Source organism: Syngnathoides biaculeatus, chromosome 15, assembly GCF_019802595.1.
Source record: "Syngnathoides biaculeatus isolate LvHL_M chromosome 15, ASM1980259v1, whole genome shotgun sequence".
NCBI lineage: Eukaryota > Metazoa > Chordata > Actinopteri > Syngnathiformes > Syngnathidae > Syngnathoides > Syngnathoides biaculeatus.
In genome coordinates this window covers 20,371,007-20,397,764 of record NC_084654.1, presented here as the reverse complement: position 1 = coordinate 20,397,764, position 26,758 = coordinate 20,371,007, and the positions used below count along the sequence as shown (strand labels likewise).

Sequence of the window (26,758 nt, the reverse complement as noted above, 5' to 3'; positions counted from 1 at the left end):
TGATGTGTGGGAGGTCACACTTGAGAAAGGAGCGTGGAAAACTCTCAGTTTTGATTCCGTGCCAGCATTTTTCCCTTCTTCATGGAAGAATAGAAAAGTCAAAATCTGATGAAAATACATGCAAGTTTTAAAAAAATCAGTTTTTAGCGGCTTATTTAGTTCAGCGCTCCTCTTTGCTGACATGCACCGCATTCACTAACAAATTGTGTGAGCGGGGGTAGTTTACAAAAGCAGGCGGTGTTGCTAATATAGGGATTTGATCGCTATAATAAGAACATTTTCCAAAATCATCCACTCGAAATAAAAAAAAAAAAGTGACAAGTATAATTCTCTAACAAACTAGAATAATAATCACTGTGTTCCAGATTTAAAAAAATGGAACTAGGTAGATATAGAGAGTATCGAGGAAAATGTCAATAATTGGACTTGCCGTTTTCGCTGAAAAAAGTTAACTGACGAGCTAGCTGGGTTTTGTGAAAGTTTCATAGAGGTCAGCGGAAATTGGTTGCGTCAGTTTTGGGGTAACTTATCGAGCAACATCTAGCAAGTTCGCAGGTTTTGTAGAAAGTTTAATGGATATTGGTAGGAAAAATTTGTGATTTCAACCAATCCAAACCACGCACCAAGCTATCTAGCGAGCTCTCTTGTTTTGTGGAAAGTGAACATTTTTGTCTTGTGTTTGGGGAAAGGTTCAAATTCCTTTTGCGAATGGACTAACTCGCCAACCGGCTTGCTAGCTAACAGATTCACTGAGAAACACGCTGGTTACGCTTTGGAAACTCTTAGCTGTATTTCCGTGCGAGCATTCTTCCCCCTCTCGAAGAGCGGATGAAAAAGTCCAAATCTGATGAAAATAAAGCTGCATGACGCCAGACGACGCTTGCCAGTCAAGTGAGTCGAATACGAGCTTATCGCCACCGCGATGATAAGTTTTGCTGCCATGCTCGCGCTGCGCCAAGTTTATTTCGGAAACCGTCTGACTCAGCTGCTTAGGCAAGAAAATATCAGATTTGCAGTAGCCAGAGACTCATTTAACTAAAAATACAGGGCGCTTGAATGCATATTATACTTAAAACATGTCTGTGGATGTGTGCAAAAAAAGAGCAACAGAAGGGAGTGTTCTTTTCCTGGATTACTCCCAGAAGGGATTTGATGGTAAAGATCGGACGCCTATGCTGCGGCCCATCTCGCTCCACTTGAACACCTCTGCCAGATTTCCCACTGACATGTCTTGCTTTGGACTTCCACATAGCTTCTGAAGGAATGCGACTGCATCCTGCCAGTATGCCAAAATCAGAGCGCTGCCTCTGGGTTGAACCGAATATTCGACTAGAAGAATCATCTTTCTTGTCAGTACACATGCAGATTGGCGAAATTTGTTTTCTGCTTTAATTCCATCACAGTAACAAACACAGCAAACAGGCTACACCGTTAGTGGCGTCGTGTACACTAGAACAGGAGGCAATTTTTAGTGGCAGGGAAGCAGTACAAGGTATTGGTGTCTGGCTCAAGGACACCGCAGCCATTAATCCAAGGGGATGTCCTAAGTGGATATTCCGTGGTCAATGGCTTCAAATGGGCTAACCACTTGGCCATGGCTGTCTGTCCTTACTAGTCACCGAGTCAACTTTACTACTCCATGCCAAGAATACAAAAATAAGATGCTAGTGGACGGAAATAGCAGTTAGCCTTGCTAGCTTCGGCTACCCCAATCACCACTAGTCTTAAAATATTCATACCGGTGTTGCCTTGGAACGAGGAACAAGGGCGGCAGCGCCCAGTGAAACTCCTGGACCATCCATCCTTCCATTATCTACTTCTTTTCTGGGTCAGGTCACGGGGGAAATAGCTTCAGCAGGGATACCCAGACTTCCCTTTCCCTAGCCAGTTCTTCCAGCTCTTCCGGAGGGATCCTGAGGCATTCCCAAGGCAGCCGAGCGACATAGTCTCTCCAGCGTACCCTGGGTCGGCCTCGGGGTCTCTTTCCGCTGGGACATGCTCGGAACACCTCACCAGGGAGGTGTCCAGGAGGCATCCGAATCAGTTGCCCCAGCCACCCCACCTGGCTCCTCTCAATGCGGAGGAGTAGCGGCTCGACACTGAGCCCCTCCCGGATGACCGAGCTTCTCACCCTAATCTCTAAGGCAGAGCCCGGACACCCTGTGGAGGAAACTCATTTCGACCGCTTGTATCGGGGAACTTGTTCTTTCGGTCACGACCCACAGCTCATGCTCATAGGTGAGGGTAGGAACGTAGATCGACTGGTAAATTGAGAGTTTGACCTTTCGACTTAGCTCCCTCTTCACCACAACGGACTGATACAAAGTCCGCATCACTGCAGACGCTGCACAGATCCGTCAGTCGATCTCCTGTACCCAAATTTTAAACCTAATAATTCATGGGAAATTCTTACTCGTCCTTGAAGTTGTTTGATAAAAACCCTTTTCTGCGCTGAAACGTTACGATACTGACGTCAGTGTATACGGCGGTATGGTTGTTACGAGTGGAAATATTTTGTCAAAAGTAAGACCAGGAGTAGGTTCAGCCGCAAATCCAATAAAAGCTCAACTTAAATTGAAACCGAGAAACAGAAAAATGCTTGAATCTCTAGAGCCTGTCAACAATGTCCCGTCTTAAAAGCTGATAATTCGATGGAACACAAGACGAGAGTGAGTGTTTTGTTACAGAGAATGATGCGCACTGCTTACAGTAACTATAATTAGTGTAACGGTGAGTTGTATTTTTTTAATCAGTTGTTTTAAAGAAATCTCTTTACAGGATTTGGTTCCACTGACATTGCGGTGTGTTATAGATATTCCTAGCAGGGCGTGGCAGGACTTACAAAGACACTTCTTTTAATTATACCCGTCTGATCCTTACAAAGTCTTTGTCTTCAATCGGTGGTTACTCGTACATATTCAACTAAACGCCAGAAAATTCCTTGTCAAAACAGACGCCAGAAGGTATCTGCTTTTTTGTGTGATCATTTCAAAGCGAAGCGAAAATAGCCTCAATGGGATTTCAGTGCTTAAGTGTGGGTCGTGGCGGTGTCTTGTATTTATGGATAATGACAAATCCTCAACATCAAATTTCATGTTTTGACTGTCAGGCACCATCAGCCGTTTCTCCACAAAGGCCTCGAACGCCAACGATGCGTTAGTGTCAGCGTCTTACGCCCACTTGATTTATGTGACATTCCAGAATTGGAAGACATTTTCGGACTCATGAAATAAAGACTAATCCGTGCGCAAAATACAAACACATGCACTTGTTGTGTAAATTATAATCGTCCTGAAACTCAATGTAAGATCTGTATGAAACGTGAAGATAAATGATGATATTATTTGACATAAGAAAAAGCTCTCTGGAAAATGCCTTTTTTCTCTTCCTCCCTCTCGATGACCTAAATATAGATAATGTAATTTCATAATCAGCTCAGTGCTGTTTTGTTGATTCTTGTCATTGACAAAATGTCATTGCATACATATTTGTAATGGTTGTATTTAAGCTTTGATGATGTGTCATATACCTGGATGTTACCAAAACAGTTTTTAGCATATGCTGGAAGGAAAAAAGTGAGCTACGTGACTCAGCAGAAATTATATTAAGATAATTCGTCTGATTATGGGTTGTCCAAAGAGAAGTCCACTCTCGTCTTTTTTCAGTTTTCAGCCCTAATGGGGTCTGTCCCTTTTATTCAGGTATTATTAGTACTGAAATAAAATAGGTGCCCTAATTTAAGTTAAAAAAGGGAATTTTTTTTCCCCAGCAATATTTTTAGAATATGTTTTTCGAGTGTCTGTGTAAATGTAACCGGGTTGTGTCAAACAAACATATATGAGAAATAAAATACCCGTTTCAGAACAAAGGCCCAGAAACACAAACAAAGTGCATAGGAATCATATGCCCAATGGATTTCTATAACAATAGTTGTCTATTTATGCAACAATACTGTTGGTACATTATGCGTGGGATCTGCAGTCACTCCTCTCACCTCTCGAATTAACGCTGCACCGCAAAGATTTGCGGAAAGACAATATAAGCGTTGTTGGCTACAGGCTCTAAATTTGGGGATCGTGGCTGCCTCAAAATAAATGTTAGCTATACGTTGGGCACTGTAAAATCTCGATCATAAATCACACGTCATCAGTCTTCTCAGTCTACAATACATACCCCCCTTGGGCTTGAGATACAGTATGTGGGTTCCAGAAGGGCCTGATGTGAGCTGTGTACTATAATTCAATAAGAACATAGCTTAAAATAGAAAAGGCAACGGTATTCCGGTAAGATTCATTACATAATAGAGCAATACCTTGATTCACGGATTGAATCCATTTAATCCGTTCTGTGTCTGTTTGTCTAAATCACCGAATGACTAATTTAGCGAGGGAAGTAACTGACTAATTGAGGGTCAATCTCCCGTAGCTGGTTTTGTGGAAATTTAGTATCTTTGCTGACTGACTAACTCGTCCATGTCTGACTCACTGACAAGATAACCAATGAGTGCATTGGTTTCATGCAACATGTCCATGTAAAACAGCCATGTGCTCAATGTGCCACGATCGCGAGGCAATTTTGGTCGATCGCGTGAAAAGACATCAGCATATCATTGATCTTGTCGTTACAGATCTAAGAATCTGACTACTATTAATGCCTCCAGTAGCTGGAATATATCCCAAGAACTTGTCGTGCGTCGGGCATGCTGAGATGAGAGATGCTAGCTACCAAATAGCTCGCGCGCTAACATATTTCTGGAGGCTTGACCATGGTGTCCCTTTATCAAATACGGCGGCACACGCTTTGCAGCCTGCGGCTCACGTTACCTCATGACAGAAACTTGACCACATGCTTTCTGCTGGATATATATCCACAATACTTGACATTCCAACATTTTACAATACCCTGAATAACACAAAACACAACACTTGGAAATATAAACAATGTCACTGAGCTGTTCTGTAAATTGTTCCATCCAGCGAAGATGCATTTCCGGTGGGTAAGCATATTTTAATAGCTAACTGCACAGTGTAGTGGTGGAAATGGGCCTAGTCATAATCCATCCATCCATTTTCTTTGCCACTGATCCTCACAAGGGCCGCGGGGGCACCCTAAAACCTATCCCAGCTGTCAACGGGCAGGAGGCAGGGTACACCCTGAACTGGTTGCCAGCCAATCGCAGGGCACATAGAGACAAACAGCCGCACTCACAATCACACCTAGGGGCAATTTAGAGCGTCCAATTAATGTTGCATGTTTTTGGGATGTGGGAGGAAACAGGAGTGTCCGGAGGAAACCCACACAGGCACGGGGAGAACATGCAAACTCCACACAAACGGCTCCGGAATCAAACCTGGGACCTCAGAACTGTGAGGCCAACGCTTCCCATCTGATCCACCGTGCCGCCCCTAGTAGTAATAACTAATTTAATGCTGTAAATGTGAAACGAAGCAGCTCAAGTTCTTATAAAGTGAGGGAGAGCATCTCATGTCTTAGCCAAAGTGCGTTAATAGCGCCCGTTTCAGCCACGTCCCCAAAAATGTGGAAAACTGAAATTGTTGAACGCTATAACACCACAATGGAGTTTTTAATAGTTTTACAGACTTAGAGCATTTCAGCAATTATCTTCAAACATATAGAATGTATTTAGAAACAAATCTCTTAAATAACATCCATTATTGTTATTATTATAAAATCTCCGTATATACATATTTTCAACCTTTCAAATTCCAGTTTCTCAGGACTTTGCCCAGGTTGTAAAACAAGCTGGAAGGGGGGAAAAATTGTAAAAACAGCCTTAGTTATATTTGCTTATTTGGATTTGAACTCAGTCACTGCCCCCAAACGTAGGAGATACTTTGTGAATGAAGCACTGCAACACAGAGGTGTGCTAAACTTATTTACTGACTTTTTGCGGCGGGAGGCACAGTAGACCTTGGCTGCACGTCACCGAAAAGCAAACAGAGGTGCCTGGACCCAAAACATGTTGTACCTTCTCACAGCTCTATTTTTTCCCATTAATTATGTATCGGCCAAGATTCCCTAAACTACTTGACCAAATTGCAAGAGGCTCTTCTTCTGCTTTTTTTTTTTTTTTCAAGCTTCATTTTTTCATTAGTTTTTTTGTTGCTTATCCAAGAACGTCCCAGAATAAACCGGGATGAGGACACAGGAAGAGGAGGTTCGTTCCTTCTGGTTTGGGTTTTTGGTAGATGTCTGCGAAGCCAGGCTTGATATTTACAGCAGAAGCTGGCAGTTTGGATTAAAAAAAAAACAAAACATGCAGGGTAGTGTCAGTAATGTGAACCCTTGGCACTGCGGGACAGCTCTGTGACAGAGCATGCATGTCTCTACCGATGTTTTCAACTCTTACTCGGGAGACCGATTTGTTTTGACCACCCTTTTTTGACCAAATAAATGTGGTGTGTGGGGGGGGGGGGACTCACATGCTAAAATCAACTGTTTGAGGAAGAGATGAGACAGACTCTGCCAAGTGTAAATTATAAGTGCAAATTTAAAAATACAGTGGACAATAAACCGACGTGTGGAAAAATGAAACATTACTTAGGGCGGGGGACACTTTTTAAAACAAGCCAGAGGCAAATGAGAAAACAACAACAAATGAAGGGATTGCATCTCTGTAAGCGAGTAGGGGCACCGATGAGGCCCTTATATTAAATGTCATTGTCATTATGTAAAGTGCCCTTATAAACACAAATAAAGTACATTTTTTTGTTGAACATGTGGATAAACAATATATGCCTGTGAATATTGTTACACAGCCTGTATACATGTAATGCTCCACCATTTGTGTTCAAATATCAGTTGCATCAAGATGTTATAATGGTGCTACTACTGTAAAGTGTTTTTGTGATGTTTCAATACATAATCTAATCTACATACATTTTATAAAATATTCAATATATGATATCTTATGCTTGAACAAAGTTGGCCCACGAAGATGATTATCACTAATTTATAAGTTCGTTAAACTGACAAGGAAACACAGAGGCCTTTGCTTCACTAAACACGATGCGGACCGATTAACTATAAATGCATGTTCACATCACTCTCGGTGGTCTGCTGTGATAATAAACACTTGCTGGTGGTCTGCAGGCATGTCATCAAAAAAAAAAAAAAAAAAAAAAAAAATTCCCAGAAGATGAACTAAAGACTTTGCCGCGTGTTTCTCATGGCGGACAAACGACACAAAGCCATTGTGCTCTGTAATTTGGGTGCAGTGACCACGACGTCGGACCTGGACAAACCGGGGCGACTCCGCATTTAAGACTCTCCCTCCTCGAAACAATAATAACAGTAATGCGGCGGGTTCGGCAATGAGTAAAGGACAATGATGGCTTATTGGAAGAGCTTTCTACAGTAAGACAGGCCGCTGACCTTCTTTGCCTCTAATTTCCCTTTTATAATCTCCATAATGGACGCGTCCCGAAAGGCATTAGCCCTCTTAACCCTTGCATACTGCTTGGGTCAAACTTGACCTGTTTTTGACATTTAACTACAATGAAAATCGCCTTTACCTTTTTTGCTACAAAGTTTGTATATGGTGAAGTTGTTCAGGGTCTAATTGAACCAGCGTCTGCGAAAAATGCATTTTAGATTTACCGGTGCGAGTTAGATCCAGGCAAAGGGAGGTGAAAGCGGGAATCTGGGATTTGTGAAACTAGATGCAAGAAAGCCGTGTATTTTTTATGGGACAGTGGTAACGGTTTTCAAGACTGAGCTTGAAACATTCCCCAAAACTGTTTGGATTTCTGCCACCTTAATACTGGTTCCCAAAGAAACATGCACCTGTCGGTCTCTGAAGGGGGAATTCTCAATTGGTCTTAACCGCCCATGGAAAAATTCCGTTGGTATTTCAATCCTGGCTATGCCACTAAGAGAGGTGCCACTGTCATGAAATGCATGATTTTTAGTATGTTATTAATGGAAAAAAAGGCAGCCGGAATGGACCCATCCGTTTTTTTTTTTTACCACACAACATGATTTTGACGTATATGGCTTTTTGTCACTGCCGCCATGAAAATCCTCTCGAGGGATTTGTTTTTGAGAAGAAGCAAGTGATGTTAGTAGCAGACGCCCACTCAAGCGGTCTCGTTTATACTAGTTTTACCTGCTGGAAGGTAGCTCGTTTTTTTCCTTCGTGTTAACCAAAATGACGGCTCGTTGTATTGCTGGATATTGTTCGAACTTATCAAAAACACCCGATTCGTCGCGAAAAATGGATTGTCCAGGTACAAAGGATGAGTGTCGATGTACCCATCGGCGCTGAGCATGGCTTCGGACGAGGGGGCACGCCTTCGGCCGGGCTGGCTCATACATACCGTCCGGGAGTCTGTTGTTAGTTAGAAACGATCCGCATATCATCTAAATATGGCTCGAAACGCAGGCAATATGGCTACCACTTGGATGTCGAATGAGACTTCCGCCACTTTGCGCACGGTTGACGCGCTCTCCGCTGATATTTATTTTTTCGTGTGGACATTGAAGTAAATAATGTTATACATATTTTTCATTACAATATCGATTTTAGAATGTTTCTAGGCATAACAATTGACCTTTAAACAGCACACGAGTGATCATGAATGCTAGAGGTCAGAGGGTGCCTTGACAATGGCATCAGAGCTGCATCTGTAACAAAAACAAGTACACCAAGGCAAGTAATAAAGTATAAAAAAAAAATACATAAATGAAATAAATAACCATCCATTTATTGACAAGATCTGCAAGTTGTAATTGGATGCAGACAAATTTTATGAGGATATTCCTCGCGCGCAACATACTATGTGTGCATAAAAAAAAAAAATTAACAGTTTTTAAGGGTTAATTGATTTGAGACTCTAAAGAAGAGTTTCCGCAGATTTGCTCCCCTCCTCCCTTTGAGTCGTTTTTCTGAAGCTGCTATTTGTGGATTTCCAAACAGGCTCTCCAAATGTGGAAGTCTGAGGTGCTGTGGTCAAGGAAGAGTCTAATACAAGTTTGCTTTGCGGTCGATGCCCAGACAAGTTGAGTCAGGACTCTGGAGCATCACTTTAAATACAAAGTCCACCGCGATCTGTTCCGTGACGCAGGTTGACTTTTTATTAAAAATTTTTTACAATTCTTAACTGTCATTGTCACGAGTATTAAAATGCACAGATTATGGAAAATTGACTGATGTTTGTTTCCAAATGTTTTGGTCTGAAGAGTGTGTGGCCAACCATCAAGATTAAAATTACAGAACCAAGCTGCTTATTTCTGAAAATTTGCTAATGAATCACTCTTACCTTCTCAGCTGTCCAGTAACTAATTAATATTGTAACCATCCCCTCATTGACTTTATCCCCTAATGACATGATCAGTATTTGTGTTTGCTAACAGTGTTACCAACATTAGTTTCTGATCATAGCGTAATAATATTGTTAAACTAAGATGTCTATGTGGGTGGGAGCAGGTTATTTGTAGAAAAGGTATCATAGTCGAATTTAACGTCACTCCATTTGGTACAGATCACAAACATAGATTTGCATACACGCCATTCGGATGTAAAGCAACTCGTGACGTACTCGGATAAACAAACTTGGTTGCATCAAAGTCCATGGGAAAACCCGGCTACTTTTTACTGTACGGGTGCGAATCTATCTTTAACATACTGAGATGTTTATTTTATTAAAAAGATTAAGGGGTGCGGCGTGCCGTGCCTCAATCTCATTTAAAGCGGGCTCCAAATAAGCGGGAGGGGCAAATGCCTCTGAAATGGCAAAATTTGAGGCTTAGCACCTCCACAAAGGATTGGGTGGCTGAGTCCACCTCTTTTTACAAGACCCCTTTGGCGTGATTAAAAGAGAGGAAAAAAATTGGGAGGGTCAGGTGGCGCTACAACGCTGATGGAGATGTTGAATTTATGTACATGGACGGCTCGTCACGAGTTTGCAGACCGAAAAGGAAATGAAGAAGAAAAGTCGATTTACACTTTGGCCTTACTGTTGCTTTTGGGCACCGCAAAGGCTTTGTGTTATATTTTCAGTTATTTTACCCAAATAAAGTTAAAAAAAAATTGAAAAATATATATTTTTAAAAAGAAATCATGTTCAAGTTGAAAAGAAAAACTAGAAAAAAAGTTAGTTTACCATAAAAAGTCTTAAAATAAGAAAAGAAATCCAAATGATATTCAAACAAAATTGGACTTACAAGTCTGTATATTACGAGAATAAAAGAGTATGCTGAGAATAATCATAATATCATGTAACGAAGTTATTTTAACTGAATAATCAAACAAATAACTTTGTTTAAAAATAATTCAAGTGTAAAGTCATTATGAGAAAAAAAGCAATTTCTACCATAAGATTGTATTTTTGTGAGAATAAAATCTAAATATTCAGCAAATAAAATAAGAATAAAGTCGGAATATGGCAAGAATAGTTTATCCTGATTAGGATAATATTACGATAAAAAGTTATTTACCAGAATAAAGTAATTATCTTCAGTTTTCAGCAAAAAAAAAAGGTGAGAAAAAAACCTATATATATTTCTCAAATAAAATAATAGTTATGAGAATAAAGTTGGAATATTACAAGAACTTTAACATCATCATGACATTATGAGAAAAACTTTTCTTATGAGAAATTTCTTTCGGCTTGTCCCTTTCGGGATCGCCACAGTGTGTCATCTCAGATGAACGCACATATATGTTTGGCACAATTTTTACGCCGGATGCCCTTCCTGACACAACCCTTGTAATAAATAGAAAACCATGTTCAACAGAAAAAAGTGTACAATTGAATATGTTAAAAAAAAGTTTACATTTTTACCATAATCAAGTCATATTTGGGTGATTGGTATAACCGCAGCAAAATCAAGACTTACGTCAGAACTATAGAAGAACACCATAGTATTATAAGAATAATCATGTGAAACTAGTTTACTACGAAGAAAATTGTTAGAAGGTATTTAGAAATCAAACATTGAAAATAAAAAATCTACAAGAGTAAAGTTGTGATGTTGCAAGGAAAAAGTTGTCATTTTTACCATATTAAAATAAATTACTGGGTGCATAAATTCTGTTTACAAAAATAAAGTTGGAATACTGTGTTACAAAAATAAACTATTTGTATTCTTCACAGGGTAGCCCTTAGTATTCAGTAGGAACGCATCACATAAAAGTTTCAAATGATCATACAAAAGCGTCATCACTTTTGATATGTCACATTCCCCCGAAGCCCCTCACCCGCTTGATTGTGCAGAGCCATTTTACTTTTGGCCCCCCCCCAGGGCAGAGTGCTTTGCCCCAGTGAAATTAAGCTAATTATATCCCAGCTAGCGAAAGGTAGATTTCCCCCCTACCATTATCCTCTTCAAATTTGGCAACTGCGAAACACCCTTTTCATAATGAAAGGTCGGAGAAGTGCCAGAACCTAACATTACCAGCAACCAGCTAACATTTTTTTTGCCCAATAAAAAAACAAAGTGACCTAGTTTTTCGGGCCTCTTCTAGTCAAATCAAAACACGGCGTGTCTGATTTAAAGCACACTATGCAACAATATGGCATTCAAATAAGGACATTCAAATCCATTTTCCATCTTGTAATTAGGAGAACAGCTTCTGTGTTGTTGCTAATGACTTGCTCTTAGCGCTATGTAATAATAGCGGAACAGCCTGGACCGCTGATAAGTTTCTTAGGGTTAGAATCAATGCTAATTTTAGTTGCCCCCTTCTCTGGGGGGCTGGTAGGGCTTCCCCGGTGCGAGTGGTGGATCACTTCCTCATCCCGGGTCACACGGGGGTCTTCCAGCCCCACCAAGGCACCCCTTGTCCAGCCCCCAAGGAAACCAAACCGCGCAAGCTACATTCAAATCTTGCTAGCAGTTTTAACATTTCAACCTCCATCTTTAAAAAATGAATATGACTTCTTTACACAGGGAACTTTTGCTGTCTTGCTGAATGTGAAAGTTATCTTCATTTATCTTGTCCATGTCTGATAGTCGCAAGGGGGTCGTAAAAATCCTTAACTATAGCGACCAGGTCGCTAAGTTCACAAGACTGATTCGGCTTTCGTAAAATAGCTCCTCTCTGTTCACAGTCGCGTTGTCTGTGAAAAACAACGCCAGTCGGCATGAACAGCTGTTACAAAGAGGTGGAACATTTATGGGATTTTTTTTAAATGGGAATTTAAGGTAAGTATTAAAGTATTTTCGAAGTATTCCAAATCTGAAGCTTCCAATGGAAATTATGGAATTTATGGGAATCACTGTAACTGGAAAAAAATGGTAAATTTAATGAAAAGGTATCACATTCAAATATCCATCTATTTATCCATTTTCCAAGCCGCCTATCCCAGTCACTCACATTTGAAAAATGTACGGGTGTGGTGAGTAATGCCCGCAGATATAAAGTTACGGGTGTGATTAGGGATGCAATCTCAAGACCTCAAGATAACTTACTGAGTTGTTATACCCGAGTATGTCGTTGTTACCTAATACCATAATCATAATTTATTCACACTGCACAGACTGAGACAGACATTTTTAAAGAGGTCAATAGACATTCAATTTCAAAACTAAATAGAGACCCTTCGCATTTAGATATATGGACAGACTCGTCTCACGGGAGAACTTAGTCAAAGTAAATAATCTCATACTGTCATGAACCAACAGTGGGGGGGCTGGACCCAAATGCAGGACTCCGAGACGAGGGCATGATGTTTGGCGTAGTTTTATTCAAGCAGTCCGAGAAGCCAGAGGCACAACAACGCTAGGCTATAAGAAAAGTCCAAAAACATAAAGCGAGGTCTGATGACTAGGAGGCAAACTTGGAAACATGAAGTAAGACGGGACTAAACTATGGTGGCACAGAATCGCTGTGACAAGGATAGCTCACACTACACTTTCTCTCAGTGGTGGAGATTCCTGCTGGCAGTGAATGCAACTCACTAAAAAAAAGCAACGAACTGGAAAATGCCAGTGACAAAACTCCAACTTAAATACTTGGTCTAATCACATTGCCTCATGCAAAACAGGTGTGACCGTTGACAAGTGTCAGAGATGAGACCGCCCAAAGAGGTGGCCAGGCCACCCCCCTCTTGGCCGTGGCACATTCTTGCTCATGACACATACTTATTATAGTTAGATACTGAAATATTACCTGTGTTGTATCCCAGAAATGTGTTCAGTGTAACTGCATTTCCTTTGACTTGGCTCATGATGTTGATGACTTTCGACGCAAATGCGCTCGCAGTACGTGAAGAAGCTCGGAACATGTGCTTTTGGCATAACGTCAAAACGTCAAATCACAATGACTTCCTCAGGGCAATTTAGAGTCCCCAATGAATGCATGTTTTTGGGATGTGGGAGGAAACCGGAGTGCCCGGAGAAAACCCACGCAGCCACGGGGAGAACATGCAAACTCCACACCGGTGGGGCCGGGATCTGAACCCCGGTCCGCAGAACTGTGAGTTGCTCCATCATGCCGCCCATTCATATATAAAACATTTCAATTTTTCACAAGACATCTATACAAAAATATATAGCCTCCCTAAACCGCATGGCATTACACTACCTTAATCTGTCTGAAGCTGAACTCTGAAGTTGGGGCGCTTTTAAATCAAGGTACAACCGCACTCCCATCAAATCCAGCTGTTATAGTCAGGATTACGATGAAATATGACTGTGATGATTAATTCCTAAGCCCTGAAAAAAATGTAAGTGTAACCATACAACAGTTGAGGTACCCACAGAGCCCTCCCCCAAAAAAAACCCTCTTACAATTGTTATTCATTTTTGATGGCACCTCAATTGCAGCCAAAGAAAAGATTCAAAACAATTTTACGGTCCTCAACATGATGCTTTATGTAGTTTACTATTATATATTGCCATAGTGTTGTTGCGTCATCAGAGGACATATTGAGCTTGAGGTTGCTGTTTTTTTTTTTTTTTGAAGGGGGGGGGGGGCTTTTGGACAATGGAAAGTTGTTTTTAGGACGCAGCGGTAATTCGCGGTGCTATCCCACAAGTGGTTTAGTGATTTATCACCGTGTGAGGGATTCGAGCATGAACATGAAAGCTAAAAATGACGTGAAACGAGTAATGACAGATGGATTAATTCAAAGAAAAAGTGTATTTTTCTTTCACACATCCTGTAGGCTGTGCGTCCGCTCCTGGAATAAGACTCGAGTGTGGCTCGTGTGCAGCCACAAAGTGCACGTCAGCGCACAATCGTCTATTCTTCTTGTGGAACTTTTTGATGGGAACCCTTGATGCTGTATTCGAAATAGAATGGTAATTCTATGCTGGTACAAATGATTACAGTCCCCCAAAAAATGTGCTGCTCTGATTTCCTGAAATAACCTCTAGGAACTGTTTTTTTTCCTCAACTAGAACGCCTTTATTCGTCTCATAATTGTAAAATTATGGTTTTACATATGAAATTGTACAAAAGGCAGTACACGAGGAGTTCTGGCTAATACAAAATTTGCTGTCACACAAAGAAACACAACTTTGGATATTGAGCCGCATGCTGCTTCACCACGTCTTGACCCAAGGACATGAAATTTGATATTTTAAGTCTATCATGAAGAAAGCGGTACAAAAAAAAATTCACAAGTGCAGATGCCTCCAAAATACTTTGGATGTCTTTCACTCTGGTTCCAAATGGAAATGTGACATGAAATTTGATATCCATGCCTCTTATGAGTACATCCATAAAAACCCCCGAGAAAAAAATCGCCTCAAAAGACATGAGGTCTGCCATTTTCTTTTGAAAAACCATTTTACGGTCATTTTTTTCTCTTCTCAGGGGTCCTTCAAAAAGATAGTCTTCTCCTAGAGCACAGGTGTCAAACTCAAGGCCCGGAGGCCAGATCCGGCCCGCCGAATGATTTTAAGTGGCCCGCAAAGGGAAATTACGAGTATGAACTTCCGTGATTTTTGTTCAAATCTGTACCAAAATATCAAACTGTCATATCATAAATGATAATGTTGCAATATTGCAAGCATTATTGTGCACCCAAGCACCAGCAATATTGTAAAAACACATCAACCTTGATTTCTAATCCCAAAACTAGCTCATAAATTTCACGTGTAAATATGATGAGGCGAAAAGATTTTCATGTTTTCACAGTCATAACGACCCTCTGAGGGAAACCGTATCTACAATGTGGCCCGCGACAAAAATGAGTTTGACACCCCTGTCCGAGAGATTTAGAAAATTAAGCTCCTGAGTTAGTTTCATTTGACAACATGAAATTTTGTTAACATGTCTACTTTTCCAAGAGACTTTGTCCAATTCCATCCTTTAGTATTTGAATCTTCTTTACTAGACAAATGAGTGACACGAAATTCTGAATATTTTTTTATCAGTGTCTGTGAGTGGACCATAGTGTGAACCTTAGAAATTGACATATTAGAGCTTTAAAAAAAGGTCTCAAGAACGATATCACAAAAAACAACAACAAAAAAAAAAACTAGGAAGTCAGCCATTTTTCAGTTCAACTTGTAGAAATTTTGAACAATTCTGCCTCAGGAGCCAGTTTCAATTAGCAACAAGAAATTTGATAGTCATGTCTCTCATCAGAATCAGAATCAGAATCAGATTGAATGGCCAAGTATGTAACAACATACAAGGAATTTGTCTCTGGTCGGTGCCGCCCTGGTTCTTGGTTTCCCTTGCCCGGACGCGGGTCAACGGGCCCCCCCCTCTGGAGCCAGTCCTGGAGGTGGGGCTCGAAGGCGAGCGCCTGGTGGCCGGGCCTGCGCCCATGGGGCTCGGCCGGCCACAGCCCGAAAGGGTAACATGGGTCCCCGTTCCAATGGGCTCGCCACCTGTGAGAGGGGCCGTAGGGGTCGGGTGCAATGTGAGCTGGGCGGTGGCCAAAGGCGGGGACCTTGGCGATCCGATCCCCGGCTACAGAAACTAGTTCGAGGGACATGGAATGTCACCTCTTTGGCATGAATACGGTCACAAAAAAAGTCTCAAGAACCCATGCTTGAAGATATATCAGACGTGATCCATTTTGGTCATGGCCATTGACCGTTTATGGACCACAGACCATATGTTCCTAACTCTGGTCTTAAGGGTTTCATGCAGAACATAACTTGTAGTGGAAAAGCAGTCATGGGTGGTTGATACCAATGGGTACCCTTTTTTTAAAATTAAATATCACAAGGACCAGTGTTAAAATATCTAATTACACTTGTTTGAGTGTTCTTCCACTTTCCCATGGCTCACACCGCGCTCTGTAATCAAGTCGCACGAGACTTTGTGACACCGATAAAAGGCGGCAAGAACAGAAGTCGTTGTCAGACCTTTCATTACAGGCCCCGTTCACACGGGACACAACAAGGAGACATTTTTATGGAACTTATTTTCATCCTCTGCACATTACCAAGCATCCCTTGGAATTACCAAAATGCCTACTTAAGATTTATGACCCAAGTTCCATTTGATTCATAATTATTTACTTACATATTGCTCAGTAAATGACAGTAGGGTTTAACTCTCATTATAGGGTGTGCAACAATGCAGCAATCATAGCCATCTTAGGTTGTTTTTATAGATACCAGGAAGAAGCCTTTTTTAGAGAGAGAGGTGGGGGGGATCACATTCATTTTCCAACAACAATGCTCTAAATCACACAGATGGCAAAAGAAAAATGTTTTTTTTGTGTGTGTGTTTGACCACTTGTTGCGAGCAATAATTCAAATGTACAGTGTTTCCCATCCTTTACTGTGCCATGGCACATATTTTGACATTTACAAACATACAATCTTACTAAACACGACCAAAAATGTCACATAATGTATATGCGTTGAAATAATGGTGTCTTCTCAATTGAGTGACAAGTGTACTTACTGTCCAAATCTGGCCTTGTTAAGTTGTACACAAAATTACACATTTGTGTAAATGGCAATATGTGTAGTGATTGTACATCACTGCCATATATAGATGAAAAAAATAGATTATTTGTTGTGTATAAATATCAATTTTGCTACCGATCAACTTCAACTGGATACATTAAAAAAATGGCTTGAATGGCAAATCCCTGAACAAATCTATGGTAGCTCTATATTAAATATAAAATACAGTGGAAGCTTGAATGAGCCCCAATTTTGAAACAATTTTTGCTCCATAGGAAAATAATGGATTTGTTTTATTCATCAGTTCAAGTTCTATAGCCCTCACTTAACATAGGCCAGGGGTCACCAACGCGGTGCCCGCGAGCAAATGATAGCCCGCGAGGACCACATAAGGTTGCCCACGAGTTACATTCTGAAAATTCCATAGGTCACAAATTACTATTATTTGTGCTTTAAATTCTGAATCTGACTTCCTTACGTGAATTAAAATTTGAAAATACCAGTAATGCCATTTACTACAATAAATTAAAACAAAAATATTTTATGTACGTGTAATGAACTGAGTCTGAAATTTGCTGCAAACAGGTCACGTAGCCTTTCATACGATCGGTGCTCACGAAGTAGCCCTCAGCCTCAAAAAGCTGAGCCCTGAAATAGACTATTCAGTTAGCTTCTTGTGCTAGCCATGGCTAGGAAGCCGAGTGAGATGCCAAACACTTCTCATTTTTATCTAGACTTCTATCTTAGCTTTCCACACTCTACGCTGACAACTAGCCATATACTTGCCACTTGTATGTGACAACTTCACGATAAATTCCATACACTGAATTCAATACAGTAAATACCATTTCCTGTTCTATGGTTACCATCAGCACGTTTAAAACAAGCTAGTGCGTGCGTTTCTTTTGATCATTGTTGGCCAAACGTTTGTGCTCAAGTGATTTTTAATTTTGATAGCTAAGAAAAAAAAACAGTTACAATAGCTCCTATATGGAAAATTTATAAGCCAAGTCACTCATATTTCAAGGCATCACTGTACTTATTCGTGAATAAAAATTTCAGTACTTGCAGCGCGTACTGCATCGGTTATGTCAGACCAGAGCCACCACATATTTTCTTCGCCCACCCACCACTTTTCACCAAATTCTGTACTTCTTGGTTCTACTCCCAGGACTTTTGCACTGGTAGCTGACACCAGGTGATAGACCACATCATGAGGCCATTGTATTTTATTTAAAGCAAGTGAGCGGAGCTATGAGAAGAAAGTGGCGTAAACATGTCCTGTGCCAGAAAAGAACTCAAAGTGAATAAAATCTTCATATAAAATGAGCTTATTAGGTACACGCGCCACAGATCATTACACTAATGCCGCTTAATTTGTTTAGGAAAGTATTCATGGCGTCATAAGCACTTGACCTAAAAATATAATGCACAGCATATGAAAACAACATTAGAGAGAGATGAAATGGCTGCCAGTAGAGTTGGGAAATTACTGCTACTTTTGCATTTCGCATGAGCCAGCAACTGGGTAGCTGCCAATTGCTTGTCAATTGTACAAAGACTGCTATGTAAACGTCTCACGCTAACCGTTAGCTATTGGCCGCCCCTCTAGTTGTCATATGCTTCACTTGTCCGTACACTGCTGTGATATATTCTCACACTAGCCGCTGACTGGCTAGCTGTCACATAACTCGACACTTGCACGTAAACAGGTTGCTTAGCTTCTTGCACTAGCGCCTATTTAGGAATAGCCCACCGCTGGGTGGCTGCCATTTGCTTGTCACTTGTAAGTAAACTGCTATATTATCTGCTCACACTAGCCGAAAACTGGCGAGCTGCCGTATGTGCGTGGCATGTATGTTTACTGTGATGTTAGGTTATCACATTAGCCATGAACTAGATAGCCACCTAGTGGCTAGCCACCACATGATTATCACGGGTATAGACTACTATGTCATGCTCCTAGTGCTGGCCACTACTTCTATCCGCTGTCTGATTAGTTGTCAAATGCTTTCTGCTTGATTTATTATTTCTCCATGTAGATTCTGATCTAGGTTTCTCATGCGAGCAAAGAGCTAGGTAGAGTCTACTGGGTGGCCGCTGTGTTTGTCACTTGTGCATACGGTGCTACATCGGCGTCTCCCACATTGGCATCTCCCACAGGCCGCTAAATAGCGTAACAAAGACTGACAAGCTGTCATATGCTAATAAACTACGTATATACACAATAGACTGCTGTATCAGGCTCTCACACTAGTTACCAGGTAGTTAACCGACAACTGGATAGCTGCTGTCTGTATGCCACTTGTAAGTTGACTGGTATGACAGCAGTACTAAGTAGTGGGCAACTAGCTAGCCGCCATGTCGGTCACGCATACGTACGCCACTATGTTAACATAGTTGACAGATTTTTCTCTTAGCTAGGTACCATGTGTTTGTCACTTGTACGCAAGGTGCTACATTGGCATCTCCCACAGGCCGCTAAATCGTAAAACAAAGACTGACTAGCTGTCATATGCAAATCAACTACGTTTATACACAATAGACTTCTGTATCAGGCTCTCACACTAGCCACCGGGTAGTTAATCGACAACTGGATAGCTGCTGTCTGTATGCTACTTCTAAGTTGACTGGTATGACAGCATCTTGTATTAGCCACTAACTAAATCGTAGCCAACTAGCTAGCCGCCACATGTGTCACACATACGTAGACAACTATGTTAACATAGTTGACGGAGATTTTTCCGTTTGTCACTTGTAAGAGTCTATGTTAGCTTTTTGCTCTTGCTCCCATTTCCTTGCAACTTGAACATGGACATCGGTTTTAGCATCTCACGCGAGTCGCTAATCTAATTCTACACCCATGCGAGCTCTCAGAATATTTAAATATAATGTATTGTACAGTGAATACATCTTTGAAGATCGCGAATCCATGTATGGTGACCACAAGTACATGCGTGAGTGTGTACTCATGGGGCAGCAGGGTGGGTGTCTCGTGGTTTCACCCCCTTGGCGCCTCCTGTTTTGCCGCCCAACACAAATCTCCCAAAACCCCACCGCAGCGGGAGGTACAGTAAAAGCTGCCATCAAAAACGAGAGTTAAAAAAAGACGTTTGATCATCCTCTCCATGGCTATTTCCCGCCATACTGTCTGCGCTGCATCTATAGAATTTGTCATTGCGGCCCATCCGAAGGGTTAGTGCTACCTTACCATTATTGCTAATTGACATCTTCCTTGTCTCCCAGAGACCGCTGAGCAACTGAAAAATGCGTCATGAGGGATATGGTGGGGTAATTTGTGGCTTGAGTTATAGAGTTGTGGTGAGCAGAGAGGTATTGTGTGGTCATTTTTTTTACTAACCTCCACAGCAGGCTTCTTTCATGGAACTACCTGTGTGTGCAAAGCAGATTAAAGCCTAAAAGAAAGAGGATATTTCATGTTAACACAAAGTCTATGTACAAGTGATGAAGATACATAGCCCTAAGAGGGCAGCAATCTAAATACTGTACTCAATGAGCCACAAAACCCTTTTTTGACATCTAAAGTGAAGACTGCACATATCAATTTTTTCCATCTTTATGTAAAAAACAAAACAACTGTAGGGTGTTGCATTTATGAAATCAGTGAACTGAGAACAGCGACCACAAAATTGTATTCCTGCATGAAACAAACACATTTAGAACTCTTAAAAAAAAACGCCTGGTTGAAACCTACTTTTAAATCAGATAGTCAATATCTACTTCAGTCCTCCTTAATTATGTATTTGGGAAAATTAAACCAACCAATAATGTCATCTGCGTTTGTGTTCGTCATCGGCCGCCATCTTGAATTAAAAATGACTATTTAGGTTTGACATTGTAAAATATATATTTGTAAAATACTAACCGACGAAAGTACTATTTTACCTGGTTATCATGATTTCTGCTCGTGAACTTCATTGCACCCACGTCAACTTCATCTTCACACATTAGATAAAGCTGCCCTCGGTGTTCCATGGACAATGTTCCAACCGTGAGCTTTAAATTTAGAATTACATTTGAAAAACTAATTATCCAATATATTAAAAAAAAAAAAAAAACAAATTCACAGAGAGCCACGGCAGACATGGGTTCGCCCCCTACCCCGAATGACTGCTGCTACCTAGCAGGTGGCCAACCAGTTAGCATGAAAAGCTAACGAAGCATTTTACATACAAGTGACGAAAAAATATCACATAGCCACTCAGTGGCTACTAGCAAGTCGCTAGTGCGAGAAGCTAAAACAGAAGTCAATAGAAAATGACAAATGGCTTCCATGTCTAGCTATTTGTCAGCTAGCATTAAAAGTAACATCGCCATCTACTTGATAGTTAGCTAACTATGCTAACGTACGTAACATGAGAAGCTAACGTAGTAATTTACATACATTACATGTGACAAGTATATTCTTTTTTATATTAGCCAAACAGTAGTGGAAAAAAAGAAAATAGCTCAGCCTACCGAATTCTGTCCAGATAAACTCCTGTACTAACATGGCAACACATGTAAACTGTCCATAAGCATCAAAGATGATAAAACCATCAACTCCATTTACATCATTGACATAGTTTTTTTTTTTTTTTTTTTTTTTAAATATACAAATAGAACATGTCAACAGTTGTCTGCTGCAGCCCGGGCATATTTCTTTAAATTTAGAAGAGCACACGATGGGATATTTTTAAGCCGACACCAACACCAAAGGGTGCCCCGAGTGTGTGATGTGTGCGTCCACTCCACACTAAAGTGACCATCTGGACGACACCCTGCACCCGCGGGTGCGTGTGGGCATGTGAGAAAAGAGACAAATCCCAAAAAACGAAGCAAGGCTTCACATTTTCTCATGTCACAGTCTTCATCCAAAATGGAATTAATGCATTTTTTACTCAAAATCCTCCACCCAAAACTCGTTTCTAAAATCTTTGCAAACTGAATGAACTACTTCGATTTTTTCACCTTTTCAGCTTGTTTGTGGTCAAAATCTTAGTCTGTCGTTTTTAAAGATCAAAACAAAATTTCACTTCCTTTAATGCATAGTTTTAACGGCCATGTCATGTCATTATCCAAGCTGCTTATCCTCACAAGGGTTGCGGGAAAGCTGGAGCCCATCCCGTCGAGCTCCGGGCGAAAGGCGGACTACACCCTGAACTCGTCGCCAGTCAGTTGCAAGGCAGGTATCGACACCATCACTAAGCGGGAATCGATCCCACGCTGCCCGCGCCAAAGGCGGGCAGGCGTGTGTACCACTACACCATCAGTGACTCAGTTTTTAATTGTAGTCATCATAAAATATCCATCCGCAGATTGTCAAATAACCTGAAAATACTATCTATCTATCTATCTATCTATCTATCTATCTATCTATCTATCTATCTATCTATCTATCTATCTATCTATCTCTATCTATCTATCTATCTATCTATCTATCTATATCTATCTATCTATCTATCCATTTTCTTTGCCGCTTATCCTCACAAGGGTCGCAGGAGTGCTGGTGTCAATCCCAGCTGTCAACGGGCAGGAGGCAGGGTACATTTGCCAGCCAATCACATTTCTATCTATCTATCTATCTATCTATCTATCTATCTATCTATCTATCTATCTATCTATCTATCTATCTATCTATCTATCTATCTATCTATCTATCTATCTATCTATCTATCTATCTATCTATCTATCTATCTATCTATCTATCTATTTATCTATCTATCTATCTATAAAAAATTATATATATATATAAAGGTGTGTGTGTGTGTATATATATATATATATACATATATATACCTTTATTGTACATTTTTTTCTTCAATTACACAGTACAGTCTCCCTCTGTTCTAAAGTGGCAAGGAGTGATTCAATGAGCTTTAGCAATGCATCATATAAAGAACTGGCTTCCAAATAAATAAATAAAAAGAGCTACCATTGCACAAAATACAACAAAAAGCTGTCATTGCATTTTTTTGTTTTCTTTTTTTTTCGGGGAAGGGCGGCAGATTTCCATTTCCCAGCACTAAAGCGACTTAAAGGACGCCGAGAGGCCGCGCAGTTGACAATTAGACGATCGCCATCGGTCAACCTGAAGAAACCAAAAGGGCCATTTTCAAACTCGTGTAAACCGTTCCTGTCACACGTGCATCATTCCGACGGCGTGTATATTAAGAGCCGGGGGTCCGCGGCGTGCATTAATCTCCGTTTGCGGCCTAAAAGGAACATGACAATTACGGGGTTTGAAGAGGGACTTCATGTAAACAGACTCTTGGCTAATTTTACGTCTTTTGCACAGGAGATGAAGTCAGAAGCGTTTTTTTTTTTTTTTGTTTTGTTTCTTTTTTTTTCAATGTCAAGTAAAAGACATGTCATTAACTTAGAGGACACTGGGATATATTTGTCTATGTTTTTCATCGCCCAGGAAAACCACGGTGCCTTTTTCTGGGGTATTGGACATCATAAGCTCCCTGCAGTATGTCCCAAAACTGAATACAGTACACCACTCACATTTTTTTGTTTACTGTATCATTTGATTGATTGGCCCCATAAACAGATCTGAGATATTGAACTTATTGGACCTGTATGATGGTGTGTGAAGGCAATAACACCAACTTTAAGAACTTATAACACCAATGAGTCACATGAGATTGTGTTCATTGGCTGAATTTTGGACAATTTTCACTCAGGGGTGTACTCACTTTTGTTGCCTGAGGCTTCGACGTGGCTGTATGTTGAGTTCTTTTGAGGGTAAAGGAAATTGATACTGCTATACAAATTGTAAACAGTGATTTTCTTTCGTGTCGTGCCATAACAAGATATAATAAAATATTTACAAAAAACATTAATATTTAACATAATATTAAAAAAAAAAACGGGACCGATTTACTTTTGTGGGATACTGGAAGTGTAGCTCGGGCCGAATGTTTTAATGTAAACAAGAACGAAGGCTTCGGTAACTTTTGAAGACATTTTGTGTGAATCAAGATACACTGCAGGCGTTGGGCTCACAGTTCTGAGGACCCGGGTTCGATCCCGGCCCCCCGGTACTCCGATTTCCTCCCACATACATTAATTGGAGACTCTAAATTGCCCCGAGGTGTGATTGTGAGTGCGGCTGTTTGTCTCAGTGTGCCCTGCGATTGGTTGGCGACCAGTTCAGGGTGTACCCCGCCTCCTGCCCGTTGACAGCTGGGACAGGCTCCAGTACTGCCCGCAACCCTCGTGAGGATAAGCGGCAAAGAAAATGGATGGATGTTTACTGTATGTGGGTGGGGGCTTTGTCCCGGTTTCCTGCGCCATTTACCTGAGCCAGAACTCAACTATGGTTCGATAAATAAAGGTTGGGAAACCTTGGGTTATTTCATATACAAGTAGCCTACAAGTATATCTCCCCCCCCCCCCCCCCCATCCTTTCCACACGACTCTGCACTCTTCAGTTAAAACCGAACTACTTTCTGCAATCGATCCGCATTGTCCACACGGCGTAAACCCTCAAGAGGGCGCCATCCACCGCCTTTCCGCACGCCAGGCCCTGCTTTGTGAGTCTTACCGCAGTAGGTTCGTCTCCTGGCTACTCCAGGCCCTGTCCAGACGAGGACGACTTCGCACGGGTCCAGCTCAGCTTTAGTCTTAAATCATGCGATGAGGGGGAAGACATTTTAAAAACGTATTTAGCAGAATGCGCACATGTTCAATAGTCCAGCTCAATCCGTGCAAAGACAGTCAGCAAAGGCCTGATTTTTAGATGTTTCTTAAAAATGATTCTGATTGATTATCCTGTGGTACGTGTTGAAATATTGACACGAGTATCGACCACTGGGCCAAATTTGAGCCCAATTCCACGTTTCTAATAAAAAGAAATAAAAGTCTCTGAAACGATGGTCTAGGAATTGTCCAGTGATTTTTCCTTTGACAAAAAAAAAAGAACAAAAACAAAAAAAAGTGGTACCTTGAAATACATGTGATGCCGTTTAGGAGTTTTTCGTTATACAAGCAGTCATTTGACAGATTTCTGCTTTGACATGTGAGTGCATACCTGACATAAGCGTTGTATGGTGGCAGGGAACTTGATTCGGCTCATTTTCACAGTAAGCAGCAGTATATAATATCAAATATTCATCAAACAGGTTTAGCTTTACTACCATATTAACCATAAAACAACAACAAAAATCACGCATTCTGTATTTAAAAAAACTAAACTATGCTCCATTAGGAAAGTCTGCTTAAATGAAACGCAAACAAAGAATAACACGAGAACACAATCGAGGCGCTCACGGTGAAAGTTGAACCAAGGTCTATTTGAACATAAAGGGTGGCGCAACACATGTAGTAAGACATATAAATACTCACAGGTATATATTCTTCATCCTCTATGAAAAATGAGTCATGTAGAAGTCTTTGTTTGTGTCTCCATGACTGGACATTATGATATTGCCTCGCGGTGGCCAATGATAACGAATTTGATTGAAGCATTAAATCACGATGCACAAATTAATTATTTACATTCTTTTTAATTATGTTATTTTTTGAAAAATAAAGTACAGTGGTTTTTCAGTTCAGAAGTGATTTTATGTCTGGGTGGGTGTGTCTTCTGCAGCTGGTCAAAAATAGGGTGTTGATGTTGCCCGGCGTGGTGAGTGAATCGAAATCAGAATCAGAATCAGCTTTAATAGCAAGTGTGTAAATCACATCAGGAACGACGTAGAATTCAATTTTGCTGGGATAGAATTTTGAAAATGTAGTTGTCATGGGTTTCAGTTAGCCAAAGGAGGTTAGGCACAATTTAATATATCAGCCTATGATTTAGATATTTCAAAAGCTGAAATGACAAAATCATTAACAGAGCTAAAAGCATCCCGCCAAAAAGGGAAGCGAGATGCCCACAAATGACCAGCGTAGAGCCAATTGAGTTCATGTTAACAATGGTGTCAGAAAATCGGTCACAAGGATGGAGCGGCGATAGCTTGACCGTCGCCCGCGACCATGATGCGTCTCGCCATCTGCTGTGCTCGCTCGCCAAGTGGAAGGTGTCAGCGAGGCGGGCGCACCTGACGCTCAAGCTGCTCCCCTCGGCTTAATGATACGCTCGAAAAGACATTTTATTCGCCACGGCCACTCACGAGAAACTAATGCCAAACAACGGCTCTGCATGGCACCAAGAGGGGAGTCTAAAATGTTGTTGTTTGGTAAGGTCAATCCGAATATTCAAAGGGGATAGGACCAAACCTTAACGCTAAAACCAGAAAATACAACAACACAACATCTCAACACTATCACAAGCACTGAGCTATATTCATAGCCCAAATTTGTAAAATAAAAAATCCCCAAAGTCTATTCTCTCCATTTTGTATTTTATCTTTTGTATGTACCGTAATTCCCGGCCTACAGAGCGCACCTGGTTAAAAGCCTCACCTTGTACATTTGTAAAAGAAATACCATTTGGTACATACATACGCCGCAGCTGCGTAAAAGCCACAAGATATTTACAAAGATGGTACACAGAGAGTTTAATGCTAGCGCCGCACTAATGCTAATGCTAACAGTAGCGCCGCGCTAACAGTGCCAGTTTAAAAAAAAAAAAAAAAAACATACTGGTAAACACACAGATTGAGACGCAGCAGTAACACGCTAGCGCAGCGCTAACAGGGCCAGACCGGTAAATGTTACTTCCTCGCCGCATATATTCCACCGGTCACACTCTTATGTTTTCCGCTCGAGTAACCATTGCGGCCATTAAAAAAAAACCCGCACAAATTAGCCGCATCACCGCATTAACCGCAGGGTTGAAAGCGTGTGAAAGAAGTTGCGATTTATAGGCCGGGAATTACGGTAGACATTTCAACCTCTGTGTTTATGATGTCAGTCTAAATATGCCCGGGGCGTTCATAACCAGTAATGCTGGTAGTTGTAA

General features: G+C 41.0%; 1 protein-coding gene across 3 annotated transcripts in view; it reads right to left on the bottom strand.

The window, feature by feature from the left end:
- The window catches only part of col10a1a (collagen, type X, alpha 1a), a 33,875-nt gene extending 12,258 nt beyond the window's left edge, over window positions 1-21,617 (bottom strand). Inside the window, exons 1-3 of one of the 3 annotated variants that reach the window (XM_061844675.1) lie at window positions 21,325-21,617; window positions 20,752-20,862; window positions 20,207-20,261 (exon numbers count right to left, since the gene is read on the bottom strand). The gene's annotated coding sequence lies outside the window, so the exon portion shown is untranslated. Of the gene's footprint in view, window positions 1-20,206; window positions 20,262-20,628; window positions 20,666-20,751; window positions 20,863-21,324 lie in introns of those variants that run through there. The other 2 variants (XM_061844676.1, XM_061844678.1) reach the window with 2 other exon arrangements.
- Between the last annotated feature and the right edge of the window lie 5,141 nt (window positions 21,618-26,758).